This window comes from Rhinolophus ferrumequinum, chromosome 23 (assembly GCF_004115265.2).
Source record: "Rhinolophus ferrumequinum isolate MPI-CBG mRhiFer1 chromosome 23, mRhiFer1_v1.p, whole genome shotgun sequence".
Classification (NCBI taxonomy): domain Eukaryota; kingdom Metazoa; phylum Chordata; class Mammalia; order Chiroptera; family Rhinolophidae; genus Rhinolophus; species Rhinolophus ferrumequinum.
The window spans coordinates 28,637,353-28,647,257 of record NC_046306.1 but is presented as its reverse complement, the minus strand read 5'-3'; the positions used below and the strand labels follow the sequence as shown (position 1 = coordinate 28,647,257).

General features: G+C 37.1%; 1 long non-coding RNA gene across 1 annotated transcript; it reads left to right on the top strand.

The window, feature by feature from the left end:
* The first annotated feature begins 982 nt into the window (after positions 1-982).
* LOC117016298 (uncharacterized) lies at positions 983-7,737 on the top strand. Its single transcript, XR_004421861.1, has 4 exons — positions 983-1,121; positions 1,426-1,643; positions 2,406-2,525; positions 7,285-7,737. It is a non-coding gene; the product is annotated as an uncharacterized LOC117016298 (long non-coding RNA).
* Positions 7,738-9,905: the final 2,168 nt, after the last annotated feature.

Genomic DNA, 9,905 nt, shown 5'->3' with positions numbered 1-9,905 from the left:
CTAAAGAATACAATGAATGAAGTAAAAATGGAGGCAAGTCCACAGGGGAATGGAATGGTTTCTAGGACTGTAGCTGAAATCACAGTCAATGACTTGGCCATGGTCCTGCTTTCTCAATATGGCCCTCCTTAGTCTTAGGCTCTCCTGGGATTTGACAATCTCTTACCTGAATTTCAAAGCTCCCACAAAGGCACTTTTGTCCACGGATGGCTGCCAACTTATTGTGGCTGAGGGGAGATATGAATGGGAGACCTCCTATTCCTCCATCTTGCTAATGCCACTCCTCAGTCTTCATTTTATTACATGACCATCTCTCTGTGAGGTAGTCTAGAAAACAGAGTATTAAACATTTCTTAGAGCTAAATGGTCTAGTACCATAATTCTGACCAAAGAGATGTATGCACCAATTTGCTGGTTACAGCAGTTTTTGGCCTCTGAAAGCCACTAATGGGCCCTCTCACAGTTTTCAGAGAGGAAATGTTCCTCTTTAAATGCCCTACAGAAAAATTAAGAGCCTGTCAGGCACACAAGTAGAGAAAATCTCCAGTGATTTTTTTTGGTCTTTTCTCATAATCCGTGGGGTTTTACTGACACAAAATTATTATTTTTTCTCTCCGCACCGGAAGTTCCAGGTAAACCAAATATTACACTTTTTATTTTTAATGTTTGACTATTAGCTGATCAGAAGAGTATGTTTTTGATTAAAAAAAAAGGCTTTTTAAATATATATATAAAAAAAGTTCTGAAATCCGAGTGGTAGGACATTGAGAATCTAGCAACAGTAGAAAGTCATTATCACCCCTAAAGCTGAAGAAAGAGAAATAGAAAGAGTTTATAAGTCAAGGAGTAAGTGGAACTGGGGAGGAAGGACTGAGAGGCAGGAGTAGAAAGTACAGCTACTGCTAGAAAAGCATTGCTGAAAGAGGGAGGAAGGGGGGAAGAAATGACAGGCAAGTGCGTGCCGTTTGTCTAACCGATCAGGAAGCCCAAGAGCAAAGGAGCCCAGATGGTAAAATCTGCAGCCCAGCTGACAAAGTGTTGATCAGAAGAATGTGGACAATGGCTCTTGGGGAAGAGTGAAATTGAGGATTATCATCTCATATCGGGAAAAGTCTTTTAAGGTAAAGAACACTTTTGAGTTCTCAAATATCAATAAATAGAAAATGGCCTACTTCATCAGACATAAGAGGAAGGAGTGATTATTTTTGTAAGAAGACTATTTCAGGCCAAGGCTCTAATTCCATCGCATACTTTTTAGTGTCCTATACATGTGTGACGGATCTGGGTATGGTGTGGCAGGCAGAAAATGGGGCTTGTTAAAGTTATTCTGACTTTTAAAAATTTTGAAAAAAAAAATTAAAAAAAAATTTGTAGTAGATTGAAGATGGTTAAACAAAATTATTTGCTCTTTCTTCTGTTTTGAAGTGGTCCTGATTTCCCTTCCTTCTTCAATCTTGCCTGAACTTAGTGACTTGCTGAACCAGTAGAATATTTCAGAAGTTATGTTTGAAGATTTTGAGGCTCAGACGTAAGAAGCCTTGTGACATTCACCTGGATTTCTTGGAATATTTTTTTCTTGGCATACTACCTCTCCAAATGCAGCTGCCACACTTTGAGAAGACCATGCCACATGTGCAGCCCATGTATGTGTTCTCTAGTCAAACTCCCCAGCTGTTAACTCCAGCCCTACTTACTCTCAGCCATGGGGGTCAGCCATCATAGACCTCTAACCAGGAAGGCCTTCTGGTGACTTGCCATCTGACCACAACTGCCTGGGAGGCCTCAAATAACAATTTTCCATATGAGCCCTGTCAACACAAAGAATCATGAAAGATGATAATGAATTGTAGTTTTAAGCCATTATGTTTTGGGATGGTTTGTTATCCAGAAACAGATAAGTGGGGAAAAAAAAAAAAAACCTCAAGGAAATTGTTTTATTTCCGGAAAGCCTGAAGAAAATAACCAGTGATCATTTGTCCTATCACTAACTTGGAGAAACAACTTTAGGATTTTGTTTCAAATTAATATTATTATCGCAAATATTTAGAAAAAAATGTAATGATAAGTTTGTGGACCCTCCAAACCAGAGCTATTCTTATTTTCAGAAAAAATTTTTGCTTGGCAATTTTTCTTATGAACTTGCTCATGGGATCTTTATAAAAATTCCTATCTTTTCCTGTGGTTCACCTCTGGCATCTACACATAATGTGACATGTATAGCAAAATAGTCTAGAGCCTGGTGGTTTCACCATGCTTGCACTTCATTCTCATAGAAACAAATGCTCTATGCTTGTCAAGCTTCAATATGCACATTGTCACATGGGGGTCAGGTGAAAATGCAAATTCTGATTTGTAGGTTTGAGGTAGTTTCCTAGTCTATCATTCTAATATTTCCCATTGATAAGGATGCTGCTGGTCCACTTTGAAGAACATGGGCTTAGAGAAGCCTAAAATTGAAGAGAAGTAAACATTTAATACAAAGAGAGATGGATTTTACTCTTGGAGGAAAAGCAACTCACCAAAAGGTAAATAATTATCATTTGTCAGATTTTATTACATTAAATTTGTCTTTACCAGTAATCATTATAGCATTGTAGGTTTCTATGCTCACTGGACCTGGCAAATTCCTTAAGTATCAAGGCTTGTCATCATAACATACTAAAAATTAAATCTACCCTCAATTTTCACCTTCAGTTTGCTGTTAAGCTTGGAGATTATGTTACATTTTGAGCATAGATCTGTTACATTTTGACTCTTTTTGCCTAGCATGCTCACACTCTTGCATACCCTCTGTCCTTCTGCAGAGGGGTTTTAAAAGCAGGGAAGAATGATGTTGGATTAATATTTATAAATTAACCCAGATGATCTATTTAGTAGTCCTCCACTACATACATCAGTCCCCCCTTATCTGCAGTTTTGCTTTCTGAGTTTCAATTACCCAAGGTCAACTGTGTTCCGAAAATATTAAATGGAAAATTCCAGAAATAAATAATTTAAAAGTTTTTCATTGCAAGCTGTTCTGAGTAGTGTGTATGAAATCTCATGCCATCCTACTCCATCCTGTCCCAGATGTGAATCATTCCTTTGTCTAGCATATCCACACTGGGAACACTACATGTCTGTTAGTCATTTAGTTATCAGATCAACTGTCACGGTATTGCAGTGTTTGTGTTTAAGTAACCCTTATTTTACTTAATAATTGCCCCAAAGTACAAGAGTAGTGATGCTGACAGTTCATATATGGCAAAGAAAAGTTGTGAAGTGCTTCTTTTAAGTGAAAGACTAAGTATCTGTAGGAAAAAAAAAACACAGTATATATAGGATTTGGTATGATCTATAGTTTCAGGCATCCACTAGGGGTCTTGGAATGCATTCCACACAAATAAGAAGGGACTACTGTATTTAACAAGAGGGAATTGCCTAGAAAAGTTAGGGTGCATCTATGCACAAAGGAATACCAAGAAGTTAGTTGACAGGATGCATGAAAGACTTCCAACAACCATGACATGTTGCCTTGTAAGAAGAAAGAAAACACATTGATAACATATGTATTAGTCCAGGGTTCTCTAGACAAAACAGACCCAATAGGAGAGAGAGAGATAAAGAGAGAGAGAGAGAGAGAGAGAGAGAGAGAGAGAGAGAGAGAGAGAGAGAGAGAGAGAGGTGGAGATTTATTATAGCAGTTGGGTCATGTGGTTCTGGAGACATAGAAGGCCCACTACCTGCTGAGTACAAGCTGGAGAACCAGGAAAGCCAGAAGTGTAAGTATGATTTCTGAAGGCCTGTGAATTGGGAACCAACGGTGTAAGTCCCAGTCTGAGTCTGAAAGCCCTAAAACCAGAACACTAGTGTCTGAGGGCAGGGGAAGATGGATGGCCTGCTCAAGAATAGAAATAATTTGCCCTTCTTCTACCTTTTAGTTATTTTCAGGCCTTCAAATGGATTGGATGATACTGTGTTTCCCTGAAAATAAGACCGGGTCTTAATATATTAAGGTTTGCTCCAAAAGACGCATTAGGGCTTATGTTCAGAGGATGTCATCCTGAAAAATCATGCAAGGGCTTATTTTCTGGTTAGGTCTTTTTTTCAGGGAAACAAAGTGTCCATCCTCATTGGTGATAGTGATCTTTACTCAGTCTACTGATTCAAATACTAATCTCTTCTATAAATAATGTTTTACCAGCTATCTGGGCATCCCTTAGCCCAGTTAAGTTGACACATAAAATGAACCATGACAACATATGAACTTTTTGCTGCCTTTATTAAAATTTGTATGTAAACTTCATAGAAAAGTACCAGAAATATATTCAGTAGACACAAATATTTACAGAGCTGCAATTTAAAGGACAAATGATTTTATTTTCTCCTTTGTCTTTTATGTAGTCATGTGCCACATAACAAAATCTCGGTCAACACAACAGTGGTCCGTCCCATAGATTATAATGGAGCTGAAAAATTCTTATCACCTACTGATATTGTGGCACAATATATTACTCATGTGTGTGTGGTGATCCCGTTGTAAACAACCATACTGTACTGCCAGTACATACAATTACATACAGTACATAAGACTTGAATATAATAATGACTATGTTACTGGTTTATGTATTTATTATACATACGAGTTCTGACAATTAAGTTCATGAACTTGTTGCAACAACATTGCTAACCTTTTTTGATATCAGAGGGATTATTCATTATGAATTTGTACAAACTGGACAAACAGTTAACCAAGTTTACTATTTGGAAGTGCTGAAAGGCTGCACTTCCTTTCAAAAAAGGAAAAAAGTTAGATGACCTGAACTTTTCGCCAACAATTCATGGCTCTTGCATCACGACAATGCACCAGCTCACACGGCACTGTCTGTGAGGGAGTTTTTAGCCAGTAAACAAATAACTGTATTGGAACACCCTCCTTACTCACCTGATCTGGTCCCCAATGACTTCTTTCTTTATCCAAAGATAAAGGAAATACTGAAAGGAAGACAATTTGATGACATTCAGGACATGAAGGGTAATATGATGACAGCTCTGATGGCCATTCCAGAAAGAGTCTCAAAAATTGCTTTGAAGGGTGGACTAGGTGCTGGCATCAGTGCATAGCTTCCCAAGGGGAGTACTTCGAAGGTGACCGTAGTGATATTCAACAATGAGGTACGTAGCAGTTTTTCTAGGATGAGTTTGCAAGCTTAATTGTCCTACCTCATATTATCATTATTTTAGAAGGTAATCTTTTTGTTTATAAAAAAAAAAAAAGTTTGCTGTAAAACAGTGTGCTGCGTGAGTCTGGCAGCAACCTCATACATCTCATGTTTGCTGCATCTCTTGATCCCATCATTTTCTCTTGTACTTGATTTCAACTCATATTGTTCTATATAATAACAGGCTCTACAGGTTTGTAGACTAGGAGCAATAGGCCATCCCATGTGGCCTAGGTGTGTAGTCGGCTATCCCATCTAGGTTTGTATAAGTGCACTCTATGATTTTTGCACGTTAATGAAATCACCTAACAGATTTTTCAGAACATATCCCTGTCGTTAAGCAGCCCATAACTGTACAGTCTTAATCATTTTTAGTGAGTAGACATTTTTGGCAGTCATATGTAAAATACTTTAAAGCAGTTTTGAAACACTATTTTGACATTAAAACATTTCTTTCATTTGATTTTCTATTTTTCTTCTTTTCTTCCTTAGCAAGTTTTGTCTGAAAAAAAAAGCCAGTGTTCATAACCCTATCTTAATTATCTCAAATAATTATTTTTCTGATATTGGGAAAGTAATTATTACACTCTTTCAGTTCTTTAGTTCTGTCTTTCCCCTAAATTTGTATTATTCTTATATCCATTTATCACTCGTCCAACAATTTATTTGATGCCTACTATGTGTCACGCACCATTCTTGATCTAAATCTGTCATCACTATTTTTGGCATCACTGTATTTGCCAAATTAGTCATCTCCTCTTATCTACCCATTTATTCAACAAATATTTTTCAACACCTACTGTGTGTCATGCATTATTCGAGGTTGTAGGGACACAGCAGTGTGGGAACCAACAGAAAAACCCCAGTTTTCATGGAGCTCACATTCTAACAGGTGCAGAAAGACAGTAAATGAAATAAATAATTAAATGCATAGTATTTCAGAATGAAATGAAGCAAGGGGAGGACTTGATAGAGCTGGAGTGGGGCAAGATTATAATATAAAATAGGGCATATCAAGAAAGGCCTTTCTGAGAAGGTGATTCTAACAAAGACTTGAAAGAGGTGAAGGAGCAAAGGGCTGGGGAAAGAAAAGAATATTCATATGCTCATATTTTTGAGTTATATAAAATAATTTCTCTCAACACCAAAAATTCCAAATTTGCCCAATAATAAGACTTCCATTTTTATTATTTGAGAATTGGCTGACCAGAAAAGGATTGTTTTGGGGGTGGGGGGGGACAACAAACAAACAAAAACATCTTGAAACAGACAAAAAAGAAACAAAACACAACTCTGAAATCTGATTTTTTGAAGAAGATGTATTTCATCATTAAGGAAACCAGAGATCTAAATTAATAGAAAGCACGTGTCCAATACAGATATGCTTTCCCGAAGGCAACCACAGTGACCTTAATAGCACTCTAAACTGTGTGAGATTCGTTATAAGGCAGAAAGACAGTCAGTTAGATGTTGATGAATAAAGTCATTGAAAAGAGGTGAAAAAAGTTGAAAAAAATAAGAGGCTCTTCTGAAATTTATGACCAAGTAATGGTAACTCATCTTTACGGTGTCTCACTTTAGTAGATTATGAAGAAGAAATTGCCTTCAATGGCTTAAAGTCCAGATGGGCTTCTGTAAAAATTGCCTACTGTGCATTCATTGCTATAGATGGTTTCCTGTCAGAATACTGTGTCATTTAGCAGCTTGATGCCCTAAGACTGGGTGAAGTGGTCTGCTTCAGACAGGGAAGAATTTATGGCATGAAACACAAATGCTTAAGTAATCATAAAAGTATTCCATTTTCTGAAGCTAATTTTACATGAACACTTGGCCTATCATATAGCTCATCATGTCTTCCTTTGTAATCAGGAGGAAATGTGTTCTTTACCCCAGAAAAGCTCAGGGAAGTTTGTAATCTTTTTCACCAAAAGAGTCTTGTAATAGGATGGGGAAAGAGGTTAAGAAAACAATAGATGTGTAAATGTCATTGGAGGGTATACATCTGTAAACCATTCCCTTCTGAAATGTTGGAAAGATTGCAGTATAAATAATGCTCCATCACATGTTTTCCTTTTGTCTCTAGCTCTTCTGTTGTCTGAAGTCTCGTGAGATGAAATGCACACGCCGAAACAGCATCTTCTATGAACCACAGTGGGAGGATATTACATTAAAATTGCTTGCTCGATGTTAACCCCCAGTATTGTTTTCTGCAGGTGCCAGGTCTGGTTCGGGGATGAAGCTCAAAGTTAAAACCAAATCAATTGCATACACAGGTGGTTAGACTAGAATGTGTTTGAATCTTTACGTTAGAATGATTCCAGAAAGTAGTAGGAAAAATCTTCTGGGAGAAACGATGCCAGCATAAACAGTCATGAGCAGCTTCAGACGCAATTGACCCTTTCTATGCTCACTCTTTCTATCTATTAATATTTACTTTGCTGTTTTTCAAGTTTATCACAAAGCAGAAAAAGAGGAGTATCTGAATACAAAGGAGGCGGAGTTAGGCTGTGTAGGCATGAAAATCAAAACTGTTCAAAAAGAAACACACACACACTATACATACACATATACATATACATATACATATACATGTGTACACACACACACACACACACAGAGGGTGCCAAAAAATGTATACACATTTTAAGAAAGGAAAAGTCTGTTAAAATTGTAATACTCAATATATACTGATAACAAAAGATGAATACAAGTCACGTTTGACTTCTGCAATTACAAGAGGTGCTAAAGTGGTTACCATCAGCGTAATTTTAATACAGTTTTTTTTCCTTTCTTAAAATGTGTATACATAGTTTTGGCACCCTCTGTATATAAACAATGATAAGGGCCCTTGCTCAGTGCCTCACTGGGTTAGGCAGTTTCCTCAAACAAGTGAGTGTAAGACAGTTGGGAGTGGTGTAGCCTATGACATATGCGAAAACCCAGACATTACCAAAATACGTCAGCTACTACAAATTGGTAGCTTTGTGGGACTGTGCACCCAGTGTTGGCAGGTCTTTTAAAGAAGAAACCTGATATCTGATTCTGTGTGTTGTGTGTATGTGTAATTTTCTGTGATTTTCTTGCTGAATTTGACTCTCAGACAGCCAGATTGAGATCATACACCTATGAGTGTATTAAAAGCTCTTTATGGTCTTTATGCCTCACCCCACACACCCCTGATTGATTAAGAGCTGAATGGGCAGGCTAATACTTGCAGCAAATTGAGGAGCACATATTACCGTGTTTCCCCCCAAATAAGACCCGGTCTTATACCGTATTTCTCTGAAAATAAGACCGGGTCTTATATTAATTTTTGCTCCAAAAGATGCATTAGGGCGTATTTTCAGGGGATGTCTTATTTTTTCATGTACAACAATATACATTTGTTCAAATACAGTCATGTCATCTTCTTCTGGAACACCATCATAACATACTAAATGCTGACGATCTTAACTGGGGCTTATTTTCGGGTTAAGTCTTATTTTCGAGGAGACATGATAGGCTGGGTTTTTGGTTTCTTAGTAAAACTCCAGTTAGTTATCTTTCTCAAGAGAAGGAATATATCTTGTTAATAGAACTAACGTTTATATTAGCATCTGTAATTCATTGCACATTTGTTTTTTAAACCAGAGGTTTTTAAAATATCTTTCTTGAAATTTTACTATCCGATACCTCAGAAATTTTTCTCTTTGAAGGTACGATAAAATTCTAGTGGAACTTAATGTGTTAATTCAGGGTGCAGTTTACCAATAAGTAAATTTGCAATTATTGTGTCAATCTTCAAGATGATAGGAAATATGCTTGATACTCAAAAGGGCATGGTCGCACAAGCTACAAGGACTAACTGGGTGAGATGATCTCGGCTTCCCAGAGCAAAGAGATATCTCAACTCAGCAGGGGACATTAGAAAACTTGTGAATAGAACTGAGCCTTAGCAGGACTCCTCAGACAGAGGTCCCAGGACATGGACTGGTCAAACATCAAGGCTGTGTTCAGGAGGCCGAGATACGTTCATGGCGTCAAAAGGAGAGCTGTCTAGAATTGTAACTCCAGGGACCTAAATTCCTTTTCTAGCTCTGCCATTAATTATTTGGATTTGTTTATTCACTCTTAATTTTAAATAAAAGAAAGTATGTGTCACAGTTTTTAGAAGATCCTGAGTGCCTTGCCTCATTTACTTACATCATTATTAAATTAGATTTAGAAGGGATATTACCTGATTAAAGAACAGCACTGGGATGAATTATTTAAAGAGTTGAACTAGATTTCTCTAAGAGCATGTTTAATTGCAAAGTCTAGGATCAGTGTAAAAATTGTATTCTAACTTGACCCGAGTTAACCATTACCTGAATCAGATTTTTAATCTCTTTATTCAACCTTGTGGATAAATATCAAAGCAGCCCCTAGCCTCATTTATCGGCCTTAATGCAATTTCCCTCCTTACTCCTGCATCACCTGAAAATATCTTGGCAATTCTTTATTTTGTGGAATGTTTTCTGACATTTATTTGGAGGTCACCAAGAATACGTATGTGGATAGAAAAAAATAATCGGCACATATAGACAATGGAAAATATAATGAGCAGAAATTCAAGACTATTTTCCATTTGGAAAGATCAACTCTGCCATCAAATAGATTTGATCACATACTTCTGGTTGGTTCCTGCTGATTTGTCTTTGTTTATATTTAAGGAAATATGGAAAG